This window comes from Lampris incognitus, chromosome 1 (genome assembly GCF_029633865.1).
Source record: "Lampris incognitus isolate fLamInc1 chromosome 1, fLamInc1.hap2, whole genome shotgun sequence".
In the NCBI taxonomy this organism is placed as follows: domain Eukaryota; kingdom Metazoa; phylum Chordata; class Actinopteri; order Lampriformes; family Lampridae; genus Lampris; species Lampris incognitus.
In genome coordinates this window covers 75,332,161-75,344,868 of record NC_079211.1, presented here as the reverse complement: position 1 = coordinate 75,344,868, position 12,708 = coordinate 75,332,161, and positions in this window count along the sequence as shown.

Below are 12,708 nucleotides of genomic sequence, written 5' to 3'. Positions count from 1 at the left end.
CTGTTGATCCGACAAGAAAAAGCCAGCCTGTACATCCGACAAGAAACAGCCAGCCTGTTCATCCGACAAGAAACAGCCAGCCTGTACATCTGACAAGAAACAGCCAGCCTGTTGATCCAACAAGAAATAGCCAGCCTGTTCATCCAACAAGAAACAGCCAACCTGTACATCCGACAAGAAACAGCCAGCCTGTACATCCAACAACAAGGAGCCAGCCTGTACATCCGACAAAAAACAGCCAACCTGTACATCCGACAAGAAACAGCCAGCCTGTACATCCAACAACAAGAAGCCAGCCTGTACATCCGGCAAGAAACAGCCAGCCTGTACATCCAACAAGAAACAGCCAGCCTGTACATCCGACAAGAAACAACCAGCCTGTACATCCGACAACAAACAGCCAGCCTGTACATCCGACAAAAAACAGCCAGCCTGTACATCCGACAAGAAACAGCCAGCCTGTACATCCGACAAGAAACAGCCAGCCTGTACATCCAACAAGAAACAGCCAGCCTATACATCCAATAAGAAACAGCCAGCCTGTACATCCAACAAGAAAGAGCCACCCTGTACATCCAACAAGAAAGAGCCAACCTGTACATGCAACAAGAAACAGCCAACCTGTACAGCCAACAAGAAACAGCCAGCCTGTACATCCAACAAGAAACAGCAAACCTGTACATCCAACAAGGAACAGCCAACCTGTACATCCAACAAGAAACAGCCAACCTGTACATCCAACAAGAAACAGCCAGCCCGTACATCCAACAAGAAACAGCAAGCCCGTACATCCAACAAGAAACAGCCAGCCTGTACATCCGACAAGAAGCAGCCAGGCTGTTCATCTAACAAGAAACAGCAAACCTGTACATCCGACAAGAAACAGCCAGCCTGTTGATCCGACAAGAAAAAGCCAGCCTGTACATCCAACAAGAAACAGCCAGCCTGTTCATCCAACAAGAAACAGCCAAACTGTACATCCGACAAGACACAGCGAGCCTGTACATCCGACAAGAAACAGCCAGCCTGTTCATCCGACAAGAAACAGCCAGCCTGTACATCCGACAAGAAACAGCGAGCCTGTACATCTGACAAGAAACAGCCAGCCTGTACATCCAACAAGAAACAGGCAGCCTGTACATCCGACAAGAAACAGCCAGCCTGTACATCCGAAAGAAACAGCCAGCATGTACATCCGAAAAGAAACAGCCAGCCTGTTGATCCGACAAGAAATAGCCAGCCTGTTCATCCAACAAGAAACAGCCAACCTGTACATCCGACAAGTAACAGCCAGCCTGTACATCCAACAACAAGGAGCCAGCCTGTACATCCGACAAGAAACAGCCAGCCTGTACATCCAACAACAAGGAGCCAGCCTGTACATCCAACAAGAAACAGCCAGCCTGTACATCCAACAAGAAACAACGAGCCTGTACATCCGACAAGAAACTGCCATTCTGTACATCCGACAAAAAACAGCCAGCCTGTACATCCTACAAGAAACAGCCAGCCTGTACATCCAACAAGATCAGCCAGCCTATACATCCAACAAGAAACAGCCAGCCTGTACATCTGACAAGAAACAGCCAGCCCGTACATCCAACAAGAAACAGCCAGCCCGTACATCCGACAAGAAGCAGCCAGGCTGTTCATCTGACAAGAAACAGCCAGCCTGTACATCCAACAAGAAACAGCCAGCCTATAGAACCAACAAGAAACAGCCAGCCTGTACATCCAACAAGAAATAGCAAACCTGTACATCCAACAAGAAACAGCCAGCCTGTACATCCAACAAGAAACAGCCAGCCTGTACATCCGAATAGAAGCAGCCAGGCTGTACATCCGACAAGAAACAGCCAACCTGTACATCCGACAAGAAACAGCCAGCCTGTTGATCCGACAAGAAAAAGCCAGCCTGTACATCCAACAAGAAACAGCCAGCCTGTTCATCCGACAAGAAACAGCCAACCTGTACATCCGACAAGACACAGCGAGCCTGTACATCCGACAAGAAACAGCCAGCCTGTTCATCCAAAAAGAAACAGCCAGCCTGTTCATCCAACAAGAAACAGCCATCATATGCATCCAACAAGAAACAGCCAGCCTGTACATCCAACAAGAAACAGCCATCCTATACATCCAACAAGAAACAGCCATCCTACACATCCAACAAGAAACAGCCATCCTATACACCCAAAAAGAAACAGCGAGCCTGTACATCCAACAAGAAACAGCTAGCCTGTACATCCAATAAGAAACAGCCAACCTGTACATCCAACAAGAAACAGCCAACAAGCAACAGCCAGCCTGTACATCCAACAAGAAACAACCAATCTGTACATCCAACAAGCAACAGCCAACCTGTTCATCTAACAAGAACAGCCAGCCTGTTCATCTAACAAGAAACAGCCAGCCTGTACATCCAACAAGAAACAGCCAACCTGTACATCCGACAAAAAACAGCCAGCCTGTTGATCCAACAAGAAATAGCCAGCCTGTTCATCCAACAAGAAACAGCCAACCTGTACATCCGACAAGTAACAGCCTGCCTGTACATCCAACAACAAGGAGCCAGCCTGTACATCCGACAAGAAACAGCCAGCCTGTACATCCAACAACAAGGAGCCAGCATGTACATCCGGCAAGAAACAGCCAGCCTGTACATCCAACAAGAAACAGCCAGCCTGTACATCCAACAAGAAACAACGAGCCTGTACATCCGACAAGAAACTGCCATTCTGTACATCCGACAAAAAACAGCCAGCCTGTATATCCTACAAGAAACAGCCAGCCTGTACATCCAACAAGATCAGCCAGCCTATACATCCAACAAGAAACAGCCAGCCTGTACATCCAACAAGAAACAGCCAGCCTGTACATCCGACAAGAAACAGCCAACCTGTACATCCGACAAGAAACAGACAACCTGTACATCCGACAAGAAACAGCCAGCCTGTACATCCGACAAGAAACAGCCAGCCCGTACATCCGACAAGAAACAGCCAGCCTGTTCATCCGACAAAAAACAGCCAGCCTGTACATCCAACAAGAAAGAGCCAGCCTGTACATCCAACAAGAAACAGCCAGCCTATACATCCAACAAGAAACAGCCAGCCTGTACATCCAACAAGAAACAGCCAGCCTGTACATCCAACAAGAAACAGCCAGCCTGTACATCCGAATAGAAGCAGCCAGGCTGTACATCCAACAAGAAACAGCCAGCCTGTACATCCGAATAGAAGCAGCCAGGCTGTTCATCTAACAAGAAACAGCCAACCTGTACATCCGACAAGAAACAGCCAGCCTGTACATCCAACAACAAGGAGCCAGCCTGTACATCCGGCAAGAAACAGCCAGCCTGTACATCCGACAAGAAACAGCCAGCCTGTACATCCGACAAAAAACAGCCAGCCTATACATCCAACAAGAAACAGCCAGCCTGTACATCCAACAAAAAAGAGCCAGCCTGTACATCCAAAAAGAAACAGCCAACCTGTACATGCAACAAGAAACAGCCAACCTGTACATCCAACAAGAAACAGCCAGCCTGTACATCCAACAAGAAACAGCAAACCTGTACATCCAACAAGGAACAGCCAACCTGTACATCCAACAAGAAACAGCCAACCTGTACATCCAACAAGAAACAGCCAGCCTGTACATCCGACAAGAAACAGCCAGCCCGTACATCCAACAAGAAACAGCCAGCCCGTACATCCGACAAGAAGCAGCCAGGCTGTTCATCTAACAAGAAACAGCCAACCTGTACATCCGACAAGAAACAGCCAGCCTGTTGATCCGACAAGAAACAGCCAGCCTGTACATCCAACAAGAAACAGCCAGCCTGTACATCCAACAAGAAAGAGTCAGCCTGTACATCCAACAAGAAACAGCCAACCTGTACATGCAACAAGAAACAGCCAACCTGTACATCCAACAAGAAACAGCCAGCCTGTACATCCAACAAGAAACAGCAAACCTGTACATTCAACAAGGAACAGCCAACCTGTACATCCAACAAGAAACAGCCAACCAGTACATCCAACAAGAAACAGCCAGCCCGTACATCTGACAAGAAGCAGCCAGGCTGTTCATCCAACAAGAAACAGCCAACCTGTACATCTGACAAGAAACAGCCAGCCTGTTGATCCGACAAGAAAAAGCCAGCCTGTACATCCGACAAGAAACAGCCAGCCTGTTCATCCGACAAGAAACAGCCAGCCTGTACATCTGACAAGAAACAGCCAGCCTGTTGATCCAACAAGAAATAGCCAGCCTGTTCATCCAACAAGAAACAGCCAACCTGTACATTCGACAAGAAACAGCCAGCCTGTACATCCAACAACAAGGAGCCAGCCTGTACATCCAACAAAAAACAGCCAACCTGTACATCCGACAAGAAACAGCCAGCCTGTACATCCAACAACAAGGAGCCAGCCTGTACATCCGGCAAGAAACTGCCAGCCTGTACATCCAACAAGAAACAGCCAGCCTGTACATCCGACAAGAAACAACCAGCCTGTACATCCGACAACAAACAGCCAGCCTGTACATCCGACAAAAAACAGCCAGCCTGTACATCCGACAAGAAACAGCCAGCCTGTACATCCGACAAGAAACAGCCAGCCTGTACATCCAACAAGAAACAGCCAGCCTATACATCCAATAAGAAACAGCCAGCCTGTACATCCAACAAGAAAGAGCCAGCCTGTACATCCAACAAGAAAGAGCCAACCTGTAAATGCAACAAGAAACAGCCAACCTGTACAGCCAACAAGAAACAGCCAGCCTGTACATCCAACAAGAAACAGCAAACCTGTACATCCAACAAGGAACAGCCAACCTGTACATCCAACAAGAAACAGCCAACCTGTACATCCAACAAGAAACAGCCAGCCTGTACATCCGACAAGAAACAGCCAGCCCGTACATCCAACAAGAAACAGCAAGCCCGTACATCCAACAAGAAACAGCCAGCCTGTACATCCGACAAGAAGCAGCCAGGCTGTTCATCTAACAAGAAACAGCAAACCTGTACATCCGACAAGAAACAGCCAGCCTGTTGATCCGACAAGAAAAAGCCAGCCTGTACATCCAACAAGAAACAGCCAGCCTGTTCAGCCAACCTGTACATCCGACAAGACACAGCGAGCCTGTACATCCGACAAGAAACAGCCAGCCTGTTCATCCGCCAAGAAATAGCCAGCCTGTACATCCGACAAGAAACAGCGAGCCTGTACATCTGACAAGAAACAGCCAGCCTGTACATCCAACAAGAAACAGGCAGCCTGTACATCCGACAAGAAACAGCCAGCCTGTACATCCGAAAGAAACAGCCAGCATGTACATCCGACAAGAAACAGCCAGCCTGTTGATCCGACAAGAAATAACCAGCCTGTTCATCCAACAAGAAACAGCCAACCTGTACATCCGACAAGTAACAGCCAGCCTGTACATCCAACAACAAGGAGCCAGCCTGTACATCCGACAAGAAACAGCCAGCCTGTACATCCAACAACAAGGAGCCAGCCTGTACATCCAACAAGAAACAGCCAGCCTGTACATCCAACAAGAAACAACGAGCCTGTACATCCGACAAGAAACTGCCATTCTGTACATCCGACAAAAAACAGCCAGCCTGTACATCCTACAAGAAACAGCCAGCCTGTACATCCAACAAGATCAGCCAGCCTATACATCCAACAAGAAACAGCCAGCCTGTACATCTGACAAGAAACAGCCAGCCCGTACATCCAACAAGAAACAGCCAGCCCGTACATCCGACAAGAAGCAGCCAGGCTGTTAATCTGACAAGAAACAGCCAGCCTGTACATCCAACAAGAAACAGCCAGCCTATAGATCCAACAAGAAACAGCCAGCCTGTACATCCAACAAAAAACAGCCAGCCTGTACATCCGACAAGAAACAGCCAGCCTGTACATCCAACAAGATCAGCCAGCCTATACATCCAACAAGAAACAGCCAGCCTGTACATCCAACAAGAAACAGCCAGCCTGTACATCCGACAAGAAACAGCCAACCTGTACATCCGACAAGAAACAGACAACCTGTACATTCAACAAGAAACAGCCAGCCTGTACATCCGACAAGAAACAGCCAGCCCGTACATCCGACAAGAAACAGCCAGCCTGTTCATCCGACAAAAAACAGCCAGCCTGTACATCCAACAAGAAAGAGCCAGCCTGTACATCCAACAAGAAACAGCCAGCCTATACATCCAACAAGAAACAGCCAGCCTGTACATCCAACAAGAAACAGCCAGCCTGTACATCCAACAAGAAACAGCCAGCCTGTACATCCGAATAGAAGCAGCCAGCCTGTACATCAAACAAGAAACAGCCAGCCTGTACATCCGACAAAAAACAGCCAGCCTGTACATCCAACAAGAAACAGCCAGCCTATAGAACCAACAAGAAACAGCCAGCCTGTACATCCAACAAGAAATAGCAAACCTGTACATCCAACAAGAAACAGCCAGCCTGTACATCCAACAAGAAACAGCCAGCCTGTACATCCGAATAGAAGCAGCCAGGCTGTACATCCGACAAGAAACAGCCAACCTGTACATCCGACAAGAAACAGCCAGCCTGTTGATCCGACAAGAAACAGCCAGCCTGTTCATCCAAAAAGAAACAGCCAGCCTGTTCATCCAACAAGAAACAGCCATCCTATGCATCCAACAAGAAACAGCCAGCCTGTACATCCAACAAGAAACAGCCATCCTATACATCCAACAAGAAACAGCCATTCTACACATCCAACAAGAAACAGCCATCCTATACACCCAAAAAGAAACAGCGAGCCTGTACATCCAACAAGAAACAGCTAGCCTGTACATCCAATAAGAAACAGCCAACCTGTACATCCAACAAGAAACAGCCAACAAGCAACAGCCAGCCTGTACATCCAACAAGAAACAACCAATCTGTACATCCAACAACCAACAGCCAACCTGTTCATCTAACAAGAACAGCCAGCCTGTTCATCTAACAAGAAACAGCCAGCCTGTACATCCAACAAGAAACAGCCAACCTGTACATCCGACAAAAAACAGCCAGCCTGTTGATCCAACAAGAAATAGCCAGCCTGTTCATCCAACAAGAAACAGCCAACCTGTACATCCGACAAGTAACAGCCTGCCTGTACATCCAACAACAAGGAGCCAGCCTGTACATCCGACAAGAAACAGCCAGCCTGTACATCCAACAACAAGGAGCCAGCCTGTACATCCGGCAAGAAACAGCCAGCCTGTACATCCAACAAGAAACAGCCAGCCTGTACATCCAACAAGAAACAACGAGCCTGTACATCCGACAAGAAACTGCCATTCTGTACATCCGACAAAAAACAGCCAGCCTGTACATCCTACAAGAAACAGCCAGCCTGTACATCCAACAAGATCAGCCAGCCTATACATCCAACAAGAAACAGCCAGCCTGTACATCCAACAAGAAACAGCCAGCCTGTACATCCGACAAGAAACAGCCAACCTGTACATCCGACAAGAAACAGACAACCTGTACATCCGACAAGAAACAGCCAGCCTGTACATCCGACAAGAAACAGCCAGCCCGTACATCCGACAAGAAACAGCCAGCCTGTTCATCCGACAAAAAACAGCCAGCCTGTACATCCAACAAGAAAGAGCCAGCCTGTACATCCAACAAGAAACAGCCAGCCTATACATCCAACAAGAAACAGCCAGCCTGTACATCCAACAATAAACAGCCAGCCTGTACATCCAACAAGAAACAGCCAGCCTGTACATCCGAATAGAAGCAGCCAGGCTGTTCATCTAACAAGAAACAGCCAACCTGTACATCCGACAAGAAACAGCCAGCCTGTTGATCCGACAAGAAAAAGCCAGCCTGTACATCCAACAAGAAACAGCAAACCTGTACATCCGACAAGACACAGCGAGCCTGTACATCCGAAAAGAAACAGAAAGCCTGTTCATCTAACAAGAAACAGCCAGCCTGTTCATCCAACAAGAAACAGCCCTCCTATGCATCCAACAAGAAACAGCCAGCCTGTACATCCAACAAGAAACAGCCAGCCTGTACATCCAACAAGAAACAGCCATCCTATACATCCAACAAGAAACAGCCATCCTGTACATCCAACAAGCAACAGCCAGCCTGTACATCCAACAAGAAACAGCCAACCTGTACATCCAACAAGCAACAGCCAACCTGTTCATCTAACAAGAACAGCCAGCCTGTTCATCCGACAAGAAACAGCCAGCCTGTTGATCCGACAAGAAAAAGCCAGCCTGTACATCCAACAAGAAACAGCCAGCCTGTTCATCCAACAACAAACAGCCAACCTGTACATCCGACAAGACACAGCGAGCCTGTACATCCGACAAGAAACAGCCAGCCTGTTCATCCGACAAGAAACAGCCAGCCTGTACATCCGACAAGAAACAGCCAGCCTGTTGATCCAACAAGAAATAGCCAGCCTGTTCATCCAACAAGAAACAGCTAACCTGTACATCCGACAAGAAACAGCCAGCCTGTACATCCAACAACAAGGAGCCAGCCTGTACATCCGACAAGAAACAGCCAACCTGTACATCCGACAAGAAACAGCCAGCCTGTACATCCAACAACAAGGAGCCAGCCTGTACATCCGGCAAGAAACAGCCAGCCTGTACATCCAACAAGAAACAGCCAGCCTGTACATCCGACAAAAAACAGCCAGCCTGTACATCCGACAAGAAACAGACAGCCTGTACATCCGACAAGAAACAGCCAGCCTGTACATCCAACAAGAAACAGCCAGCCTATACATCCAACAAGAAACAGCCAGCCTGTACATCCAACATAAAAGAGCCAGCCTGTACATCCAAAAAGAAACAGCCAACCTGTACATGCAACAAGAAACAGCCAACCTGTACATCCAACAAGAAACAGCCAGCCTGTACATCCAACAAGAAACAGCAAACCTGTACATCCAACAAGGAACAGCCAACCTGTACATCCAACAAGAAACAGCCAACCTGTACATCCAACAAGAAACAGCCAGCCTGTACATCCGACAAGAAACAGCCAGCCCGTACATCCAACAAGGAACAGCCAGCCCGTACATCCGACAAGAAGCAGCCAGGCTGTTCATCTAACAAGAAACAGCCAACCTGTTGATCCAACAAGAAATAGCCAGCCTGTTCATCCAACAAGAAATAGCCAGCCTGTTCATCCAACAAGAAACAGCCAACCTGTACATCCGACAAGAAACAGCCAGCCTGTACATCCAACAACAAGGAGCCAGCCTGTACATCCGACAAGAAACAGCCAACCTGTACATCCGACAAGAAACAGCCAGCCTGTACATCCAACAACAAGGAGCCAGCCTGTACATCCGGCAAGAAACAGCCAGCCTGTACATCCAACAAGAAACAGCCAGCCTGTACATCCGACAAAAAACAGCCAGCCTGTACATCCGACAAGAAACAGACAGCCTGTACATCCGACAAGAAACAGCCAGCCTGTACATCCAACAAGAAACAGCCAGCCTATACATCCAACAAGAAACAGCCAGCCTGTACATCCAACAAAAAAGAGCCAGCCTGTACATCCAAAAAGAAACAGCCAACCTGTACATGCAACAAGAAACAGCCAACCTGTACATCCAACAAGAAACAGCCAGCCTGTACATCCAACAAGAAACAGCAAACCTGTACATCCAACAAGGAACAGCCAACCTGTACATCCAACAAGAAACAGCCAACCTGTACATCCAACAAGAAACAGCCAGCCTGTACATCCGACAAGAAACAGCCAGCCCGTACATCCAACAAGAAACAGCCAGCCCGTACATCCGACAAGAAGCAGCCAGGCTGTTCATCTAACAAGAAACAGCCAACCTGTACATCCGACAAGAAACAGCCAGCCTGTTGATCCGACAAGAAACAGCCAGCCTGTACATCCAACAAGAAACAGCCAGCCTGTACATCCAACAAGAAAGAGTCAGCCTGTACATCCAACAAGAAACAGCCAACCTGTACATGCAACAAGAAACAGCCAACCTGTACATCCAACAAGAAACAGCCAGCCTGTACATCCAACAAGAAACAGCAAACCTGTACATTCAACAAGGAACAGCCAACCTGTACATCCAACAAGAAACAGCCAACCAGTACATCCAACAAGAAACAGCGAGCCCGTACATCTGACAAGAAGCAGCGAGGCTGTTCATCCAACAAGAAACAGCCAACCTGTACATCTGACAAGAAACAGCCAGCCTGTTGATCCGACAAGAAAAAGCCAGCCTGTACATCCGACAAGAAACAGCCAGCCTGTTCATCCGACAAGAAACAGCCAGCCTGTACATCTGACAAGAAACAGCCAGCCTGTTGATCCAACAAGAAATAGCCAGCCTGTTCATCCAACAAGAAACAGCCAACCTGTACATTCGACAAGAAACAGCCAGCCTGTACATCCAACAACAAGGAGCCAGCCTGTACATCCGACAAAAAACAGCCAACCTGTACATCCGACAAGAAACAGCCAGCCTGTACATCCAACAACAAGGAGCCAGCCTGTACATCCGGCAAGAAACTGCCAGCCTGTACATCCAACAAGAAACAGCCAGCCTGTACATCCGACAAGAAACAACCAGCCTGTACATCCGACAACAAACAGCCAGCCTGTACATCCGACAAAAAACAGCCAGGCTGTACATCCGACAAGAAACAGCCAGCCTGTACATCCGACAAGAAACAGCCAGCCTGTACATCCAACAAGAAACAGCCAGCCTATACATCCAATAAGAAACAGCCAGCCTGTACATCCAACAAGAAAGAGCCAGCCTGTACATCCAACAAGAAAGAGCCAACCTGTAAATGCAACAAGAAACAGCCAACCTGTACAGCCAACAAGAAACAGCCAGCCTGTACATCCAACAAGAAACAGCAAACCTGTACATCCAACAAGGAACAGCCAACCTGTACATCCAACAAGAAACAGCCAACCTGTACATCCAACAAGAAACAGCCAGCCTGTACATCCGACAAGAAACAGCCAGCCCGTACATCCAACAAGAAACAGCAAGCCCGTACATCCAACAAGAAACAGCCAGCCTGTACATCCGACAAGAAGCAGCCAGGCTGTTCATCTAACAAGAAACAGCAAACCTGTACATCCGACAAGAAACAGCCAGCCTGTTGATCCGACAAGAAAAAGCCAGCCTGTACATCCAACAAGAAACAGCCAGCCTGTTCATCCAACAAGAAACAGCCAACCTGTACATCCGACAAGACACAGCGAGCCTGTACATCCGACAAGAAACAGCCAGCCTGTTCATCCGACAAGAAACAGCCAGCCTGTACATCCGACAAGAAACAGCGAGCCTGTACATCTGACAAGAAACAGCCAGCCTGTACATCCAACAAGAAACAGGCAGCCTGTACATCCGACAAGAAACAGCCAGCCTGTACATCCGAAAGAAACAGCCAGCATGTACATCCGACAAGAAACAGCCAGCCTGTTGATCCGACAAGAAATAACCAGCCTGTTCATCCAACCAGAAACAGCCAACCTGTACATCCGACAAGTAACAGCCAGCCTGTACATCCAACAACAAGGAGCCAGCCTGTACATCCGACAAGAAACAGCCAGCCTGTACATCCAACAACAAGGAGCCAGCCTGTACATCCAACAAGAAACAGCCAGCCTGTACATCCAAAAAGAAACAACGAGCCTGTACATCCGACAAGAAACTGCCATTCTGTACATCCGACAAAAAACAGCCAGCCTGTACATCCTACAAGAAACAGCCAGCCTGTACATCCAACAAGATCAGCCAGCCTATACATCCAACAAGAAATAGCCAGCCTGTACATCTGACAAGAAACAGCCAGCCCGTACATCCAACAAGAAACAGCCAGCCCGTACATCCGACAAGAAGCAGCCAGGCTGTTCATCTGACAAGAAACAGCCAGCCTGTACATCCAACAAGAAACAGCCAGCCTATAGATCCAACAAGAAACAGCCAGCCTGTACATCCAACAAGAAATAGCAAACCTGTACATCCAACAAGAAACAGCCAGCCTGTACATCCAACAAGAAACAGCCAGCCTGTACATCCGAATAGAAGCAGCCAGGCTGTACATCCGACAAGAAACAGCCAACCTGTACATCCAACAAGAAACAGCCAGCCAGTTGATCCGACAAGAAAAAGCCAGCCTGTACATCCAACAAGAAACAGCCAGCCTGTTCATCCAACAAGAAACAGCCAACCTGTACATCCGACAAGACACACCGAGCCTGTACATCCGACAAGAAACAGCCAGCCTGTTCATCCAAAAAGAAACAGCCAGCCTGTTCATCCAACAAGAAACAGCCATCCTATGCATCCAACAAGAAACAGCCAGCCTGTACATCCAACAAGAAACAGCCATCCTATACATCCAACAAGAAACAGCCATCCTACACATCCAACAAGAAACAACCATCCTATACACCCAAAAAGAAACAGCGAGCCTGTACATCCAACAAGAAACAGCTAGCCTGTACATCCAATAAGAAACAGCCAACCTGTACATCCAACAAGAAACAGCCAACCTGTACATCCAACAAGCAACAGCCAGCCTGTACATCCAACAAGAAACAACCAATCTGTACATCCAACAAGCAACAGCCAACCTGTTCATCTAACAAGAACAGCCAGCCTGTTCATCTAACAAGA